The 22,004-nt window shown below is 30.7% G+C and overlaps 1 pseudogene; it reads right to left on the minus strand.

The window, feature by feature from the left end:
- Nucleotides 1-5,410: 5,410 nt before the first annotated feature.
- LOC115963069 lies at nucleotides 5,411-9,676 on the minus strand (annotated as a pseudogene).
- Nucleotides 9,677-22,004: the final 12,328 nt, after the last annotated feature.

Genomic DNA, 22,004 nt, shown 5'->3' on the forward strand with positions numbered 1-22,004 from the left:
ACAATAATAGTAATTACCCACTAACTCAATATTCTTCTTTAGCTTGTGTAATACCCGAGAGAAAAAAAAAAAGATTTAAAAGGATGGATATTCAAGTAAATTTTGTGGGGTCAATTTTATAATTTATAATTATAAGAGAGTTTATAAAAAATTAGGTTGAAATCCTAGCTATAAATATAAGTTTATTAAGTCAACGTATATGGAGAGATATTTTGAGAGAAAAGACTATCCAAAAGATTGAAATAAAGAATGATTAACTATACCTTTGAGGTAAGAGCTTAAGAATTTCGTTTTTATCAAATCTAAGTATTATTTAGAATTAAAGTATTTTTTATGTAAGGATTTTGGCCAACAGTGTGACTTTCTTTAGACATGGCCGCATGGGTCTGTTCTACATAATTTTCTTAAAGGAATAGTACAGGATTGATGGAATTTAAAAAAAAAAAAAAAAAAGAAGGTGAAGAAACTCTTGACGAAAAGAAGGAACAGCAACTTCTTTATGAGTTATTATTATTTGTTTATTGATTTGGTAGAGGAAGAATAGTGTTTCCATAAAAGCTTGTGTCAGAGCTTGATTTGCGTGATTTGTCCTCGTGCCAAAAGAATGCTAGAGGCGGCAGTGGCATATATATATATATGTATATATATATATATATATTTATATAAATCCATAGAATAATCCCCTTGTCATAGCAACGCCAGCTTCCTTCTAATATTATTGTTATTATTATTAATAATATTATATTATTATTATTATTATTATTAGTTCATCTATATATATATATATATATATATAAAACCGAAGCCTTTGCTGACGCCACAATTTTCCACGTCAGCATAATATTTAAAAAATAAAAAATAAATAAAAATTATAACCCCTCAAAACCCTAGCAACTTTACCCCTCTCTCAAGTTAAGAAATATAAAGCCACGGTTTCTGCAAACTCTCTCTCTCTCCAGACGTAGGAAGCCCTAAAGCATTCAAGATCTATAAAACCCTAGCAACCTTACCCCCCCTCAAGTTAAGAAATATAAAGCCACGGTTTCTGCAAACTCTCTCTCTCCAGACGTAGGAAGCCCTAAAGCATTCAAGATCTACAATGCACGGTATAGATTTTAGCTTATAAAGTTCAGCTTTTGTAAGGTTAGTTTTGTTTATATATTAATTAATACATAGTACTTTGTTCACCATTGAATACTCATATAATCAATTTCCAATTCAGTGTTCAAGAATTAAACCAAAATTCTAACTGCGCTATCATAAAATATTATTATTAGTATGAATTTTATGGAGTTGCGGTGTTCAAGAATTAAACCAAAATTCTTTTAAATTATCTATAATATTTTGTCCTTTGAAAATTTTATCTCTTTGATTTTAGTATATTGTGTTTCTTAAGCTATAGAGAGATTTTAAGAGATTTATATATTACTACTATGTGGCTGAATTTCCCATGACATCAATTTTATGTTTTTAACCAAATACATCAGGAAAGCAAGAGAAGGCGCATAAATATTTAGTCCTTAAGTTTAAGTTTAGGTTTAGGTTTAGGTTTTAAGAGATTTATATATTACTACTATGTGGCTGAATTTCCGGTGACATCAGTTTTATGTTTTTTTTTTTTTTTTTTTTTTTTTTTTTTTAAATTTGTTTTATGTAAGGTTAGTTTGTTTACATCAGTTCTTTGTCTCAAAGATAAGACTTTTAATATATCCCTTGCAAGCACACATGAACTTAAATTGTCTTTTAATATATGCATACTTTATTATTTTCTAATAGTTTTCCCGTGCATCGCACGGGTTAACGACTAGTTGGTTTGGTAACTGAGGCGTATGGTGAAGTGAGATCATGGAACATGGGCTAGGCGATGCTTTTGACCCTATATGACAATATGTATCCTAGGTTTTATTAGAGGCAGTGGAGGATACATACAAGACTTTTACTTTGAGATAATAAAAAGAAATTATTAGATATTTCTAGCAGTCGTTCGGTTGGTTGGATATTGTTATAAGTCATTCTTAAATTATTTGATTATTGAGTAAATGATACTTGCAAAATTGTTTTAGGTGATGATATCTAAGGATTTTTAGAAGAAGTGTTAGGGTGAAGTTTCTTTTGGTATGGCTTTTGGAGGTAAGTAACCTTATCCTAATTGGTTTTATTTTGCGTATTTTAACTCCTGAAATTTGATTACAGTTATTACAATTTTATTTCTAATGTATTACTGATTTCAAGTAAAGAATTATCAAAAATAGATTTGATTGCTGAATGTATGATGTATTTTATTTAATTGTTTTAAGTTATACTGATTCAAAGTAACGAATAAAGAATTTTCACAAATACCTATGAGCACTGAATATAAGATTTATTTAATTTAATTGATATTTGTTAGCTATATTGATTTAAAATAAGAATATAGAAATATCACAAATATATTTGATTATTGAATATATGATTATATATACGTATTTAAATAAGATATATTTTTGTTAGAAGCTATGATTTTATACCTATGATTATGGACAATTTGATTATGAATTGATTTTGATACCTAAACCAATGGGGGTTATTCATTGGTACTCTGATACCCAAACCAATCGGGGTTATTCATTGGTACTCTGATACCCAAACCAATGGGGGTTATACATTGATACTTTGATACCCAATCAGTGGGGGTTATTCATTGGTACTCTGATGCCCAGTTACGGGGATATAGCGTGACCATAGTCATAAGATTTTTAAGAATATAAATTACGTTTGAGTATTTGAACCGCTTGATTCCTTAAAACTACATATGTGATTTTGGAAATGTTTGAGTATTTAACTATTTGAGTCACTTAAACTGCTTATGTATTTTTAGAAACTATTGTAAGTTATAGTTTCTGATATATGGAAAATTGACTAATTTCTAAACCATCTATGATATATATTTTAAGGTTAAAGTACGTGATCTATTTGCAACTTATTATTTTAAGACTATGAAACTTCTTAGTTATTCTTGAAAAGCCATAGTATATTATAACTTTTGAAAACTCTTATTACATCTTATTACTTTACAAATTTATAGCTTGATAGAACTTATGAGGATTTTGGTTACTTATTGAGTTGTCAACTCACCCCTTTTTTCCCTCCAATTTCAGATTATGAAGAAAAATAAGTTTTAGGAGTTCTGATGTTGTGAAGTGAGCGGGAAAAGAAACTTAGTGATTTTGGGATTGAATTGTCTTTGAATAGTTTTATATTTATTGGCCAATTGGCATTATGTACATAAGGTTTGGATTTTGTTCCTATTAAATTATTGGAGATCTATTCATAATAAAATTGTTAAAGTATTTTGGATTTATTGATTTATTTAATTTTGAGGATAAATTTTAGTTACTAAGAAGGCCTTGCACACTTGTAAAGGACTTACTTTATAAGCGTGTGGCGGTTGTCACATGCCTATCTTTATAGTTGGGTTCGGGGCGTGACAGTTTGGTTCATTGAATCTTTAACTTGATGTTAGATGAACGTGTTATATATAAGTTGTGTTCAATTTAATACACACACTTGCACTTGTTACTTTGATTAAAACCGTCATTTTGTTTTTGTTTTTTTGAAGTAGTAAGTTTTATTGGACCTCTCTGGTTGATGCTATGCCTTCTAAAGTTAAAAGAGAGATTCTATATTCTTGTTTAGTATCTTCCATTCCAAAAGGAAAGAAAAAAAATATATAGATTATAATTTTTCATAATACCTTTTTCTTGATGTAAAATATTTTCTTGTCTTTGTTGGTCATTACTTAATTTCTATTGCAACTTCCTAAGTTCCATGTTTTACATCCATCTGGAATCAAAGCATGATGTAGCCTTAATTTCAGAACCTCTGAAATTAAGATTATAAAAACAATTCTTGTTATGTTAAATCCTAAGTCCTAACGCTGTAGAAACATTTGTGTAAACTATAGTAAGCAGTTCAAAATCCAACTGCTTAAAAACATTTTTATTTTAAAAATTAACTGAATGATAGAAATCTTTTATATGGATTCATCTCACATGCATGTCCATTTGAGTTTGAAGGCATCAAAGCACTGTTTTCATAGTTTAGTGATGTGCATATTTTCAATCTTGCATGGACAATCAATTTTCTGGTTACATTCATACAGACAATCTTTCATAGATTGAGGTTTTGTTGCATAACAATAATAGCAAGCTTTAACTCTCTATTATTGTAACCCAGCCATTGCTATATATTGCCTCAATTTTCACAAGGTTGGGGCTTTGTTTGCATGAACGACAATAGTAATGAACCACTAACTCAAATATTCGTCTTTAGTTTAGTTCATTGAATCTTAACTTTTGGATGATCATGTTATATAAGTATTGTTCAATTTAATTCACACCCATGCACTTGTCCTAATTTGCTTGGTGATGGGGGAATTTGATGTCAGTGTAACGATGCAAGAAGCAATATGGTTTTGAGAAGGGTAGCTTTTGTGATTGGAAGACTGTTTAACAGCTAAGAAGATGGTGATAATATTCTTATATGTGGATGTGGTGTATTACCATTATTTTTGGTTGCATAACAATAATAGCAGGTTTTAACTCTCTATTATTGTAACCCATTAACTAAATCAGCCATAGCTATAAATTGCCTCAATTTCTCAAGATTGGGGCTTTGTTTGCATGAAAGATAATAGTAATTAACCACTAACTCAATTATTCATCTTTAATTTGGTTCATTTAATCTCAACTATAAGTTGTGTTCAATTTAAGGAATGCAAACTCATGCACTTGTCTTTATTTTGCTCGGTGAAGGAAGAATTTGATTTCAGTTAGAGATGCAGCAATCTTGGTTATTGGTTTTGAGAAGGGTAGCTTTTGTGAATTAATCTTTGGACAATTGGGATAATTTACAGACAGGGAAATACCCTTTTAGCCTCAAGTTATAGGCCTCATTTTTGGTCAGCCACTAATAAGTTCAATATTAGATGGACATAAGCCCAGTCAAGAGAGGGGAATTGGGATTGTTTTTATTTTTAATGGGCAAAAGATAAGTCCACTCGATACTTCTTTCATTTCCCCTACCCCCCCACCCCACCCCCTTATTTTTGTCATGTTGATATTGCTTGCTTCTTCATATGTTAATACTGGAGAGATAGGCATTGTCTTAGTTGCTTTGGGTGCCACTACAAATTTTAGCATGAGTTGGCAGTGTTCTTATAGCAGTGAAGAAGTAACCACTACTTGAGTTCATTGTATCACGGTACGTTCTTTAACTGCATGAGATTTGCACAGCTGGAAGCTTCCATGTATTTTTCCAGTTTGGTTGAAGGAAACTTATATTCATTGAAAAAAGAAGAAAAGGAAAGGAGAAGAAAACTCCAATTTTAAATTGTGCACAAAAAAACATAATTTCTTTTATAGATCAACTGTAATATAAGCGCACAAAGGTCCTAATACAAATACAAATGCTACAATAAACCCGGGCACAACATACAAATGTAGCAAACTGGGATTCCAAAACCCCATATTAGCAATAAAAGGAACAAAGTATGGCTACCATTTCAAATTTATGGCCAGGTCCAGCAGTGATTCTACTTGGCGTATGGCTCTTTGTTTCTCCTGTTGCTTCAACCTACTCGCAACAGATTCAGGATCAAACAAATCTTGTCCATGCTGTGCTTCAGTTTGTTGATACCGGACCTCTTGTAGCAATGCATTAACCTCTCTGACAAAGTCTACCCTTAAAAGTGTATCATCAGCTTCAAGTGGAGGTCAAAGTGGCCCTTGATGCTGTTGGGGAAAAAGTAAGCCGTTATGAAGTTAAATCAAACACAAATTAATTTGACCAATAGGATAGAGTGTTTATATTAGATCTAGTTGTGACATATATCATCTGCTCCAAAGTTGAATGAAGCAATCCCAGACTGGTTAGTTTTATCTTGAACATTAAATGATCTCCCATTAGAAAAATATTCCATTATCTTGGATATAATAGAGCCATGCTTTTATTTTACCGCCCAAGAAGGAGAAATGTGAATGTTCCTCTAATTAGTCTAGGTACTTCCTACAATCAATACCAACTCCTATAATTTTTCACTCTGTGCCTTCATGAAAAGAACGGTTATGCGCTTGTCCCTACATGCAGAGATTGTCCTGGTGGCCTGATGCCACTCCTGATTCCTTGAATGTGTGCATGCAAGAGAGGTTTCTATGAGAATGACCAATATGTCATTCTATACCCTTATAGATTTCTTCGGTACAGCTAAAAGAAAAGGCACCATCATACAGATGAAAAAGAAAAAAAGAAAAGATCTGTGAATTCTATAAGAAACACGCTAGTTGTGGCTATCATGTAGTTTGATCAAAGCCATAGGAAATATAATTTGTATATTTGCAGCATACCTTATCAATGTCAAATCCTGCTGGAACAAGAATGCTAAATGGATCCTCTCTTGGAAAGGTGTCAACCATGCGTTTTTTGCATGCCTTCATCCAGCCTTCATCATCAAACCCATCATGCATATTCAAAAGATCATTGAGCAGTCTCATGGCAGGAGTAGCCTCCCGTTTCAAAATCTGAGTCTAAAATATTAAGTAAAATTCAAAGCTTATAATTCTATTTTCTCCCAAGTAAGGCAACGAAGAAAGTAAACTACAATATGAAAAGGGCCTAAAGGAGTGTCACGGTGCAAGATGTGCTAGGCTGGAATAATTATGTAAGGATTCTACTAAAAATCAGCACAATTTCAGACAAGATTTAACAATGTTCAGCATTTGGTTTTGAAAGTTAAAACCCATCTGTGTATTGAAACAAATGAATTTAAGCATGGCACTATTATATGAAAAGTAGTGTATACCTCAACCCTTCTATATAACAGATCAAGACTTCTTATAGCATCCTTTTCTTCCTGGAAAATGAGATAAATATCTAAATCAACATTAGAGAGAGAGATAAAGAGACTGCATTATATTAAGTTCTACTGAACTCATACTATTAAGATTTACAAGGAACCAAAAAAAAAAAAAAAGAAAAAAGGACAAGGCAAAGCCTTATGCTAAAAAGGACAAATAAATTCCCAATTCTTGCCTTAAAACAAAAATACAAATTAAGAGGACTTGAGCAAATTTATTTGTTAGACATATGTAGTAAAACCTATGAATAGTCAGCTAACAACCAACTGCTTTACCATTGAGTTGTTGAGGAACAATGAGAAATTAGATATTGATTTAAATTCCCTTTCTCAATCCATGACCAGTATGAGCTTGATTTTCCTTAAGTTACAGGTATTGTGTTGGATATCAGATTGACATTGAAGGTTCAATGGTCTTTAATTTCTCTATTTGTTTGATAACTTATTTCTAAGTAAGAGAAACCTCCTAAAAGAAGACCTTGAACTCTCTTTTTCTCCAAATAATCATAAGTAATATGCGATTTAGAGTAACTTTGTCATCAGAGTCCTTAATCAACATGGATGCCTTGCTTATAAGAAATAGCTAATCATAGTAACTTCATCACTTTTCCTTCATGAGAAATATTAGTTGAGAATTTGATGCTCATAAATCCCAGATTCTAATCTATGATACATATTATTTTCTTCAAACTCGTGTGAAAACAAACTTTCTTTTAAATAATAATAAAAAAAAATAATAAAAAAAAACAAAAAACAAAAAAAAAAAAAATTTGGTTCTATAAGTATTTACAAATCTTTGAGACTTATGAACCTAATGCTGAAATGCCATAAACACTCCTACACCTATGGAGAAATTAATAAAGGAAGCCATCAAGTTTGAACATTACAATAATTAGTGATTGCAAACATTTACATTGGCACACTAAAAAATGTTTGCAAAACATTACACTACAACAACATTGCATTAAAAGAAAAGATGCCACACAGAATTTAGAGACAACAAAAGACTAACTTACATCACGTCTAGCAAGATCAAGGCGATTCCATATGACCATTAGAACAAGTTCATTGAGTTCTCCTTTCTCAGCAGCTTTCTCAATTTCCTGCATATAAGAAAGTTAATCAATAGTCAAAATTATCCTACATGAATAGTTTGACTCAACTTCCCACTTATGGAAAATGCTACAAGCTACAAAGGATGTATGAGTATGGACAGCAACGAAATGAGATGTCCTTAGATATAAGACATAAATATTTCCTTCATAATGAAAACAAAAGCAGCCAAAAAAGGAAAAAGGAAAGGGCTTTTACTTTTCAGAAGGACTTCTATCGACCCATGTGTATGCAGAAAGCACTCTTTAGAAATGAACACATTCTCATAATTTTAAAGTCTTAATCTCTTGACAGATTAAGCCATTTGTGAGGCTTGAATACTGTAATTTATGATTACCTCTTCAACTTCTTCAGCAGCTCTGATCAAGCTCGAAACCAATCTCCGTGCTTTTCTGACATCTTCTTCTGGATACCCTTTCAAGCGTGTGCCAATTTCACGATACTCTTCAATCTTTCTTTCCTCTTCTTCTTCTTCCTGTTGACGTCTTCGATGAAGCTCCTTTGTCTTTTCCCGTTACCGTGCTTGCCATTCCTAACCTAGAGTAGGTTAACTCAACTTTCCAAATAGTGCACATCTTAGAGGTTACATGAGTTCAACATAATAAGATAGTGGGTTTTACATTTAGGCAACATATTGTTATATACAGAATGCACACGATGCCCCAAAACCCATCAATCAGGACCACTTATCCATTCAATTGAGGGAGTGATCATAATCTGAACAAAATATTTCAAGAATTAAGAAAATTATAACATTGGATTAAGCTATATATGAAAGTAATAAAACGGGAAACAGTAATGCTATAAATTAAATTTAATTCAGGAGGACATGGACAATGCAATATAATTCAAAACAATTTTTTCTTAACTGGTAATAGGCAACTGTGAAAAGAGGTTCGTGTTTTAACTTGCATGTCAATTGTAATTTCACAAACAATAAACTCAGATTGCTCAATTTGTAAGCCATGAAGGCATTCCATTAAAGCTGTTATAGAAAAGCACTTCAAATTGACTGAGATTGAGTCAAGCAAGCAATTCTAATATTTTTCATAGTAATAGAGGCTCAAGTGTAACATGACCCTGCATGATGTAATTTTGCACACATAAATCTCAAATATGTGATAACTGTCAAAACATACCAAAACCATTTATTGTTGTGGTGCCAAATGATTCCAACACACTCTTTTACTGTAATTAATTTGTATTAAAAATTCCAAAACACTCTAGTCAGGACTAAGTGTAGCAGACAGTGGGCCTTTAGTTATCAGCTCGAAAACAAATCAATAAGACCCACTCTAATAAATTCCTTTAGCAAAGTTACACACGGAGACTGCCATTAACCATTTTACAAACACTATATATATATATATATATATATATATATATATACACGCACAAATTGATGATTTAGTGGCATATATGGGAAATCTACCATTGACCCATCTCAGGAAATCAATAAATTTGAATACCCAATAATCAAAAAAGAACAATCATCCAGTCAACATAGCAAAACAAGAAAAATAAGAGACACCCATTTAAGAAAAGGTGAAAAAAATGCCATAGCTGATGCATATTGACAACTACATACATACATACATCATCATAATACTCCTTTGGAAGCCCATCTATAAGCGGCTCATCCTTGTTCATACACCGCCTCAGAACTGGTTATCAAATCCCAACCAAAGAACTCAAAAAAAAAAAAAAAAAAATGCAGTTTAGGCATGTACTTGGCCCAAGACTTTCATCACACAGAATAGGCCCAAGCACTTTGGCACGTACTTGGCCCAAGGCTAAAATAGAGTCCATTTATTCACATTTTAATCATAAAAGTAATATGTCACTTTCTAATTGCAACAACATTATTTTCCGTTTTTGTTCACTGCTTACACTATTTTTATTATGCAATGATCACAGCAAAACATGACAATAGCTGTAAAAATTAAAAAGTGTTGTATCCTTAAACTTATATTGTATTAGTAGTAAGTGAAAAGAATAGAGGTATGTTTTAATTTTAAAAAAGTGTTATATTCACAAAAAAGTGTTATTGGTTTTAATATGAACATATTATTAAAATAATTACTTTCTTATCACTTGAAATTTATTGTGAAAGTATTGTGGATATAACATTTCTCTTAAGTCTATTGTTGGATGTTTGATATATGACTTAAGATTATCATCTTTCATCATCTCCATGAAATGAAATTGTAGAATAAATTGAAAATTTACATTTAAAAAAATTATATATGATATATATTTAATTATGTATTAAAAAATAAAAAGTCAAATTAGATAATTTTTAGAAAGAAAAAAATATGCATAATTTAAATAAAATTTGTTTAAAGAAAAAAAAAATGCAACTGGTCGGGTTTAAGATTTTTCTAATTAAAAAAAAAAAAAAAAAATCCTTCAAATATTTCACGTACCAAAACCTGTTAAAATTTCCGAATTTCATCACAAATACATCCTATTTCTTTACCTATAATAAAAAGAGTGAAATTTGTTGAGCACTGTAGCTAATTACCATCCTGTCCTTGGACTTTGAGAGTTTTGTGATAGCTGAATCAAGTAGATGTGTGTTTATCCTCATCAAGTAGCTGAATTTCGTTTAGGCAAAATAATTAAATAAATATATTTGAGATCGATCTCGCAGTAAAATTTGACTTCGATGGAGTGTTTCTATTTCCTTTCTATGTGTTACACACAGTACTATGAAGAAACTTTTTGTTTGTAGAATTATAGCAACCATTTTGTTAAATTTTTTTTAGCAGAAAAATAAAACATTATTTACTGTTTTTAAGGTTAACAGGAAGTCTTGAGTCGTTATTCGTTAATATCAATAGCGTTGCTTCCGTTAGTAAATAGGAAAAATAGGGAGAGAAGCACACATGGCTAATTATTATTTGTGAAGCATGAAATGGAGCATAGCAAATGGTTTGGAGAATTTTTATTCCTCTTTATATAATAATAAATAATTAATTACAAAGGGTAAAACTTAGTTACAAAGTGTCCTTAAATTCAATAATGTCATTCTATTGACCAAAGGCCTCATAGTTGAGTTTAATTTTCCTTATAAAAGATACCATGGTTTTTTCCATACTAATCGATACAATTATATATTTGATTTCAATTGTAAAACCCAAAATAAAACAGCTAAAGATGTGGACCTAGGTTTTGTCAAATTACAAGTCTTCTATCCCACCTCAATTATCATAACCCAGGAGAGGGGTGTCCATCACTTTAGCTTTTTTGGAAGCCTAATGAGGGCACCCCCTATCCATCACTTTAGCTTTTTTGGAAGCCTAATGATGGCCCCCGGCCACACACGTAACCCTGGGTCTCGTCTTAGCATCACCACTTTGACATGGATGGCGAATTGAGTAATGTAAAGTCACACCACACTAGGCAGCTGTTTTTTTTTCTTTTCTTTTCTTTTCTTTTTTTTTTTTCTTTTTTTTTGATACCGCAGCTGTCTAATTTGGGAGAAAGTATACTATGTTTCGGTAATACTAACTCAGCATCTGTCTTAGTATTTCCTACCCAATAAATGAGTGACACATGTTTCAAAAAACCATATCAGACTACTCCAATAAATTAATCACAATCTCTTATACTATCAGGAAAATAAATTAATTATTTATTAGAATAGTCTGATATAGTTTTTTAAAATAAGTATCACTCATTTATTAGGTAAAAAATATCAAAACATACGCCTGAATTGATATTATCAAAATATGTTATACTCTCTCCTAATTTGGTCTTAAAGATTGCAAGTTCCAAATTCCAACTCCAGCTAAACTTTTCCTAGTTTACCACACGTGAAGGTCCCACCCAATGCGGCAGAGGTTCTTACACTCACACTCACGACCAATGCGTGACTTTTCCCCCTCCTTCTAATAAATAAATAAATAAAAATGTTATATTCTTCGTTTAATAACGTATTATTGTGGGTTGTTATATATATATATATCGTAAGCTGACAAAAAGATAAAGTTAAATTTAAATTTATAATAATTTATTATATAAAATTTATTATGAAATTATTGTAAAAATAATATAAATATAAGATTTCTCATAAAAAAATGTTAGGATCATAATTAAATTCACAATTTTTATCTTTTACCACAATTTCTCACAAAATGTGATAGGTTAATATCTCTATTGCTCACAATTCGTTACAGTGTGAGATGTGGCAAGAGTTGGAAAAATAGTTTTATATATATATACACATAAAATGATATATATATATATATATTTATAATTCAATTTGTGGGAAATATGGATTTAAATGCTCAACATCTTTATTAAAAACACCAAAATAAAACTAGTTTTGAGGGATAGGAAGAAAGGAAGGTACAAGGTCCGGTTATAATGTCTGTCTAATTTGTATGTATGCAAAAAGATTGATAGTTGGGGGTGTGTGTGTGGGTTGAGGTTGACAGGCCAACATTGAGTGAGGTGGTACATGTAGACTTTGTAGAGATTACAAATATATATTTACGTGAGAGAGTTCCCTTGGTTGATAAGCATTAGGCAATTTGCCAAGTTGTTAGTATTTTTAAGAACTACCCTTTAGTTTTCAATTGTTTATTCTTATAATTCTTTCATTTAGAGGATTTTTCATTATAAGTTTGTTAGACTTTAGAGTGGTTTGTGTGGTTTCAATGGTTAAGAATGTGCACATTTTTTCTGCTTGGTTCTTGTCTTTGGAAGAGTTTAAAAATGTTTTGGAATACAATAGAAGGGGACATATAATCCACTATTTATCATTATTAATTACGATTAATCATTCTTAAATTAATATGATAAATTAGTATTTTTTTTAAAATTGAGAATCAAATTAGTGTTATGTTATTTATTCTAATGAAATATACACATTTTTATTAAAAACCAAACACCAAGCTCGTGACTTGCAAGTGCTATCATAACTATCACATTTAAAAAAAAAAAAAATTCCAAACCCGCCCCATTTATCCAGAGGAGTATGAGCACATGGGCTTGAGTGATACTAGCATAACATAGATACTAGCATAAAACACACCCATCTATATATCAAATATGAATTTATTATATTGTTTAAGTAGCACCAATAACTTTATTGCCACATCAATTAATAAAGTTTTTGTTTGTAGTACCTTTAGTATTTTTCATATAATTTTTCACATTTTTTTTCATAACTACTTTTATGGCCTTTTATGATTGGAGTAATAATGTAATATCACTTTCACCTAAATCTATCATTAATACCACTTTTATTATGCATGAATTATGCTCTAGCTGAAGTAGTTGCAATTTTATAAGGTTTAAACTTGAGTAGTAGTTATGAAAATCAATGCAAAACCAGAGTAGAAGGGGATGCAAAAGTTTGTTTTCATGATCCAACTAAAAAGAGAGAATCAGCTATTTCTACTATCATTAATAATGCTTTTGATTTAAGTTTGTATTTTGTTAACTGTTTATGTTAGGAGATCTCTTAACTCAACACCTTATTTTTCTAGTAAATTTAATGTTGCTCTTAAAGTTTCTCTTGTAATAATTTTAATTTGCCTCTCGCAATTCTAGAAGTATGTAGGTAAGGTTGTCAAAATCGGGATCCTACGTAAGATCATGGGACGTAGGTGGGATCGTAAATCGTAGGATCGGATCGTAGATTGTAAGATCTTACATTGTTTGAGAAAAAAATAAAAAATACACATTATTATGTTAAATAATAACATAAATTATACATTCATTGATATAATTACCATACATCACTATATCCATTTGTAAGTATCATTTAAAGAGACCAAAAACCTCAACATGTGACACTCTATTGGGATATTTTTTATTTGGGTCCAACTGACACTCTCTCTACATTAGAGTGGAAAAACTTAGTCTATTGGGATTTATTTTTCATTTAAGTCCAACTGAGCTTTCTATCAAGTTAAAGAATATTACAAGAAAACAAGGTCGTTTGGAATCATCGAAACCGTATGATCCTACCGATCCTAAACAGTCACAAAAATCCTTGAAAGATCTAGATCGTTTTGGGCAGGTGGGATCGTAAAATTGTAAAATCGTAAGATCCAGATCGGGATTTTGACAACCATGATGTAGGTGCAATTGTTGTACTTCTTTTTAGTTCTTAACAAAATTACAATTGATCACATGTACACTATCATAGGTTGTTACCATATTGAAAAGAACTCTTTAACTCTCTCCTGCCAACACATCCAATAAAACCCACTTCAATACGCAAAGGACTCACACCATTCTACAAAATTCTCCAGGTTAGTTTTTCTTTTTTCTTCTCTGCTTTTTTTCATTTTTTTGTGCCTATTTCTTTTCCTCTCTATTTTTTAGTTGCCAAACAACATATTTGTTCTTGTAGATTGTAGCTATTTTTTTTTTTTGTGCCTATTTCTTTTCCTCTCTATTTTCTTAGCTACCAAACAGCATATTTGTTCTTGTAGGTTGTAGCTATTTTTTATTTTTTTGTGCCTATTTATTTTCCTCTCTATTTTCTTAGCTGCCAAACAGCATATTTGTTCTTGTAGGTTGTAGCTATTTTTTATTTTCTTTTGTGCCAATTGCTATTTCCAAACAAGATTAGGGAAAAGAAAATAAAAAAAGAGAGTTACAATTGTTATTGATGTAGCTATTTTTTATTTTTTTTAATGCCTTGTTGCTATTTTCTCGGTAGCCAAACAATAAGTAGGATTTGGAAAAAAAAAAAAAAAAAGAATTAGAAATTGGACAAATAATAAGGAAGATTGTGGCAAACATTTATGTATTGTGATGGTTGTTGTTAGCATTGTTCTAAGAATTGATGTAAGGTACTAGGATGTTTTGGTAGCTATGGGCAGGTCACATTCTGTTATAGATGGCTAATTAGGCATGTGCTCAATTCAAAGATTCAACTTAAATTATTTCTAATACCTTTTGTTTATTTAAATATTTTCATTTGGTTGAATTTCATGGTTATTTAGATAATCAAAATCAAAATATCATCCTATATATACTCAATGGAGCGATACAATGTGGGTGTTAAAATTCGAGAGGGGAATTATGCAGCAGATTACTTGGCTTGGGATCTTGTGACTCAACAGACTGTAACTTTGAGAAAGATTCACTACAAGAAAAAAGACATAATACAACAAGTATTATTGCAACAAAAAAAATAATGCAGGTAATATATATACTATTGCATCTCTAGGTTGTTTTGTGTTGTAATAGTAACTTAAATTTATTACATCAATATGAGATTGTAACAATAATTATTATGTTACATCGAAATGTCTTGTTGTAATAGATAACTCTTTTTATACATTGAGATATGTTGTTGCAATAAGTAATCTTTTATTTCACATCGAACTATATTGTTAGTATAGTTCCTAGATATGGTTTTTTAATTGCAAAACAAGTTAATGAAAAAATTATTATTCAAGAAAATGATTTATTTATTTGTAATTTTTTTTTGTTAAAAAAATCAACCTATTGCAATGAGATTTTTTCAACCTATTACCTCAAAGTTTATTACAATGGCTTGCATCGACTTTTTTGTCATTACAATAACACCTATTGCAACGAGATTTTCAAAATAAATCATTGCAATATGTGTTATTTATTGCAACGAAAATCTAGTGTTGCATAAGCCTATTGCCTCGAAGTTTATTAAAACGGCTTGCATCGACTTTTTTATCGTTGCAATAACACCTATTACATTATTGCAATGACTTATTTTGTTGTATTAAGTCTTTTTCTTGTTGTGATTCCTTTGATGAACAAGGATTTTGAGCATGAGATCATAATTGAATGCTCAATGTTGAATCAGGCACCTCATCCAAACATTATCAGGTACTTGTATGACTTCAATCTTTTTGCTAATTAAGTGTTTCAGAATCTGATGGCTCTTTAATTTAAAGAGGAAAAAAAAAATTATGCCACAAAGCATATTGTTTTGTGTAAAACATTATTTACTTTCTTGGTAAACACTCTCACTTTGGACCTACAACTTATGCTTGTGGATTGTAGGGAAAAAAGAAGTTGCTTGTGGAACTTGTTATTCATTTACAATTTAATTTTTGATAGTTAAGGTAGAACGTTGTGAATTTGTAAGTTTTGTAAATGATGTGATTGATTTTGGGTATTTGAGATGTGTATTTTGTTTTAGAATTAAGGAGAAAGAAAAAGACACATTCTATATCAACTTTTATTCTACAATATTCCTCCAAAGTTGTTTTTTTTTTTTTTTTCATTACTTTTATTGAATAATTATAATAATTATTACTTTTTATGATGAACTCATTACTAATAAATTTCTATAAAAATTATGTTATAATACATATATAACATTCTCCAAAATCATCTTATATAAAACATTACAACATTATCCATGCATCACACAAGATAATTTACTAATTATTTTTAATTTTTGATAATTTAAACTAGAGAGGATTTGAAAATTACTTTTACTCTTACTTTTTGATAATTTAATAGTTACAACAATAGGATTACAATATATGATTGAGGCATCAATTCAATTATACAACTTTTCCAAAACAAACAAACAAATAAAAAAACAAAAAAAAAGGTCTATATATAATAGGTGGGCCGGCCCATAATCATAATGACATGATGATTTGTGTGGCTGATGAGTAATGAGATTCTCAAATCAAACCAAATATGGAAAAACATTAAATGCTAGAGTCTCCCTCTTGGTCCATACGTTTCTTCTGTCGGGTGCACCAAGTCCAGCCCAAAAATTCCAGTTGATTTTTTTTTTTTTTTTTTTTGAAGGTTGTGATGGAATATTTGTTTTATTTGATTTTTTTTTTTTGAGAAGTTTTTATTGATGTATGTTTCATGATAAAGTTATAATATAATCCAATGTCCCATTAAAATAATACAACTTGGTTTTGTAACATATATAAATATATATATATATATATATATATATAGGGCCTAGTTAATGTGTGCCCTTAGGGTACACATTAAATTTTCTATTTTTGGAAACATTTTCTCTGAAATTGAAAAAACTGTCATTACTTTTTCAATTTTCGAGAAATTTTTTTCCAAAAATGAAAATTAATGTGTGTCCTAAGGGCACACATTAGTAAAATCCGTATATATATATATATATATATATATATATATATATATGAAGAGTAAGTGCAAAGAATGAAAGGAAAACCATTCAATTAATGCTATATGACGTAGGATATTGTAATAGGTTATTTTTGAAACAATTTTTTTTATTGGTTTTTGAGTTTTGGGAAATTTCTAGTATTAGTGTATAACCTTTATTTTATTTTAACCTCTTTTTTTTTTTTTTGGAGAGATTCTAGGCTAATTTACTCAAAATTGAATCATTTTATGAAGAAATTATTAAGTCCAACTAGAGAATCGTTAAATTGGTTCTCCCAACCAATTAAACAATATAACTTATGCAGGTATGATGTCATATATAATTACATAAGTGACATCGTTTTATTGGTTGAGATGACTACTTAAACAATCCTCTGGTTGTCCTAATAATTTCTTCATAATTTCTTAGCATGTGCAATATTTTGTTTGAAAATTGAATTTCTAAACACCTTTAAACTTTTAAAGTGTCTAAGTCGTCTCTAAGTAATAAAGGTATTTTTGCTAAATAAAAATTATTTATTTATGCAAAAGAAGCCATTTATTATTAAATTTTAATATTTGCTTTCTATGCATTAGCATGGTAGTATCAATTTGAAAGTTTTTGTTTTTTAAATAATTGTACAAGGATGATTATTACGTACGTAGAAACCAGCAATCGTCATTGTAATCAAATTGTGTCTCTTATAAAAACAAGATTTAATGATTGAATTTGTTAAAAAGGTGCAAATTAAAAAATTTGGAATATTATATAACATATTTTTTTATTTTTTTTATTTTTTTTTGAGAAACAAATACACACACAAGGGAGAAGGAAATGGGTTCTAACATAAAGGCACATCACAACTCCACTTAAAAGCCATGGTTATAATATATTTTAATAAGAAAAATGTTAGTTCTCTTCCGTTTTAGTTGAGAGTTCAATATGGTTCCGCTACTTACAATTGTAATAATATTAACCCTCTATTCTAAATAATAATAATAATAAATAAATAAAGAACCTTCAATTTCAATAGTACATCTAATGATCTCATAGTTAGTTAGTTTTACGTCATGCAAATGATATCATCCCATTCTCTTCGTATATGCATTTTCTTGCCCTTCACTAAAAGTTTGATACTTCATTTCAAATGTTAAAATATGGTAGCAATGGGGCGGGACAAGCTCAGAGCATGGTGTTTTGTCTTGGTTTTTTTATCCTTTTCCTATTTACAAAGGAAAAACACCACACAAGATTGGAGCAGGGTATATTAAGGACTTGATAGGTTAGAGGTATTTTCTCCATCCCTAATTAGGTAACTTCATCACTAATGATAAAGTGATTGAAAAAAAAATACAAAACAAAACAAAGCGGATGGGGGAAAACATGCACAAGACAAGGTATTTTTACTGTCCTTAGATATTATAGTTTTTTAATCAAACAAATAAATATGAATAATTATTCGTTACAACTTCTTCTACTTTCTTCTTGGATACCCAAACATATCCAAAGTTGATAAGAAGAACCAATAACATTAATTGATTTCTTTCATGAACAGAACTAGGTGTTAAATCTCCTCTCCCATATTACTGGTGCTTTGAAGTTAATATACATCGTTCGTTCCAATATTGGTGGGAGGCTAGACCTGCGTGGCTTGAGTTTAAAATTTTCAAAGGCAGGGTCGTTGGCGTGTTGTTGTATATCTTCGTTGGTCACTACCCTAGGGATTAACCCTTGTCTCGTGCGTATTGGGTATCTTCTGCCATGTATTAGCTTATTGCCAAGAAAGTAAGGATCCAAATACCACGTTCTTCTAGCTAGTTTGTAATTTTCCAAGCCAGGAAGCAATAGTATCGTGTTTTCAACAATGTTAACGGGCCGAGAGACTACAACCCAAAAGCAAAGGAAGAGAGAGACAGAGAGACACAATGTCAAGAACAGAATGGTCATGAGGCTTGGCTTCGGATTACCCATTATTCTTTCTTTCTTTTCACCTACAGAACAGAGAGATAGAATGTGAAAGAGAGCCACTTTATAAACGTATATATATAGTAAATATATACTAAGACTTACGACTAGTATTTGAGAATCCCATCAGCCTCACAAATCATGCCATTAATGGCTATAAATAATAAATGGGGCGAAATTGACAGCAGGAATTCATGAGCTGTGTACATAAAGATTTAAATTCAATTCCAGGTACAGTGTAACTGTGTAAATATGAAATATATAATAAATTATTAATAGTAATTATTAATAATGATTTATTATGATTGTAATTATATATGGAAATATAATTTCTATTTTTTCCCTTTTTTTTTTTTTTTTTTTTTACAAGATAGAATTCTACTCTAACCTAATCTAAGTGTATATGTGTGTGAAACTCCCTCTTGGAGACTTGAACCTTGGCCCTTGCCCCTTACACCCCACAAGCACTTATACCTGTGGAGTGACCGTCGCATCAATGATGTGCGGTGGTTCTATTTTTTCCCTTTAAAAAATGATTAATTTGGAAAGCTTTTAATAGCAGATATAAATATAGAGATAGAATTTCAAATAAAAAATATATAATAAAATTATGATGTGTAAAATTATAGGATTCAGATCCTCTAGATTTTTTAAGGTACTCTACCAATAGATTTCTTTAAGTCCAAACCGTTCTTTTATAATTTAAGGGTCTAGATTCTGTCATGTCAGTATTTCATTAACAATACTCTTAAAATAATAAAATAATGTTGCAAACAAAACAATTAAGATTATTGTTAGTGGAATGCCGACATAGTAAAATCTAGATCATTAAATCATTAAAGAATTGTTAAATTTAAGGAAATTTATTTAGTAGAGTACCATAGAAAATCTAGATAATCTGAATTCAAAATTATGAGGTTTTAAAAGTTTATATGCATTAATTATCATTTTTTTTAATGTTGAAAGAAAAAAAAATTTTGTGACAAAATATTATGAAGTCAATTAAAAGTCTTCTCTCAAAAAAAAAAAAATTAAAAGTCTTTTTTTTTTTTTTTTTAAGAAACAAACACGCACGCAACTTCATTAAAAAGCCATGGTAACTCTTTGAGATATATTATAGATTTTTAATTTTATATATATTATAAATCTTTCGCAACGTATATATTATAGTTTTTTTTTTTTTTTTTTGAGAATCAAGACCAATCTTATTAAAATCAAAGACTGAGAAGATCATCCATAAATACAGGTTCGACGTCTGGTGAGATATCTTCCATCTAGACTGACAAGAGTGGAGAAATAGGTGTCCGTCTCACAAGTGAGTGAGCTACCTTGTTACAGTACCGACTTACATGAGAGAATTATAAATCTGTGAAATGTGAAGCCAGGAACAAAATGTCATTTGCTAGGTGGCTGAACTGGGCAAGAGATTTGGAACCGATCTTTAAACTCTGCATCAATATTGTCGAATCACCCTCTAAGATAACTTTGTCGATCCTAATTTCCACCAGTAGCTCCAGTGCCCTACTTGCAGCCAAAGTCTCAACCTCAATCACTGAGTAAGGTAAGGATACCAGTTGTTAGAGCGAGGCCATGACTAAGCCTTCAGAGTTTCAAATGACAACCCCAAGTCTTGCATTATCCTCCTTTCTCAAAAATCGCCCCATCAATGTTAATTTTGTACCATGACGGATCAAGTGCTAACCATGAACCAACCCGAGTTGCTGTTGCTGTATTATGGGTCTGGTGGGGTGCTACTGCTTCAAGCTTCCTTTCCACTGCCTTTTTCAATACCTGGCTAAGAGTGTAGGTAGGTTTCCCAGCCTCAGGGGCGACTGAACCTATAGGCGACTAAGGCGGCAGCCTAAGGCCCCCACTTGTAAGAGGGCCCCCAAGTAGTAATAATATAGTATATAATATTGTTTTCTCGTCTGAAGAAAAAAAAAAGTCCGTTTCTCACACTGAAGTGACATGAAGGCTAATGCAATCACCATATCTTTAGCTTGCAAAAGAAAAGATTACAAAAAGCCCGTTTCTCATCTTGAAAAAAAAAAAAAAGACCCGTTTCTTACACTGAAGTGACATGAAATCCCATCACCAAATCTTTAACTTGCAGAAAAAAAGATTACAAAAAGCAGAAATCTTTAGCTTGTAGAAGAAAATATTACAAAAGGCAGAAAGAAGAAAAAAATCGCCCACTCTCTGACTCTCTCCAGTCTCCATCTTGATTCAAAAAAAAAAAAAAAAACACTCTTTTTAGTTGGCTTACTCTTCAATTGGTGTTGGCAATAGACTTGGTGTGTTCACAGATCTTTATTTCATGTTCGTTTTTTGTTTTCTCCTCCTTTGCCTCTTTCGTCTTCTTCATGGTTTGCTGCTAGGTGTCTGTTTCTTTTTTTTTTTTTTTTTTGAAGAGGAGTTTACTTTGCTATTGCTCATTGCTGCTGAGTAAAGAGTACAAGCAGTGCCGACAAGAGAACAAACAAAAAGACTAAAAGAGTTTACTTTACAAAAAGTGAAAAAGAGACTCTTAGGTTTCTCTAGAAGCCAATGGCATGATCCGGACCCTTAGATTTCTCTAGACTCTTTAGACTCTTAGATTTCTTTAGATTTCTCTAGAAGCCACTTAAACTCTTACTGTCTTACACGTTTTAGTCTTTTAGGCTCTTACACATTTTAGACTTAGCCTTACACGTTTTGCTTTCTTTTTTCTTTTTTTTTTTAAAGAAATCAAATTTAGTGTGATGAACTTTTAGTCTTAGTGAATGAGTGAATCAAGTTGAGTTCTACATATTTTGCTAGTGGGCTAGTCTTAGTGGATCCAATCAAGTTAAGTCCTACACATTTTGCTAAAAAGAAAAAAGAAAAAAAAGAGTATTGATAACAAAATTATAAATTTAGAATAATTTACTTTGTATTAATATTAATTTT

The sequence above is a fragment of the Quercus lobata genome, chromosome 10 (genome assembly GCF_001633185.2).
Source record: "Quercus lobata isolate SW786 chromosome 10, ValleyOak3.0 Primary Assembly, whole genome shotgun sequence".
NCBI classification, from domain to species: Eukaryota; Viridiplantae; Streptophyta; class Magnoliopsida; order Fagales; family Fagaceae; genus Quercus; species Quercus lobata.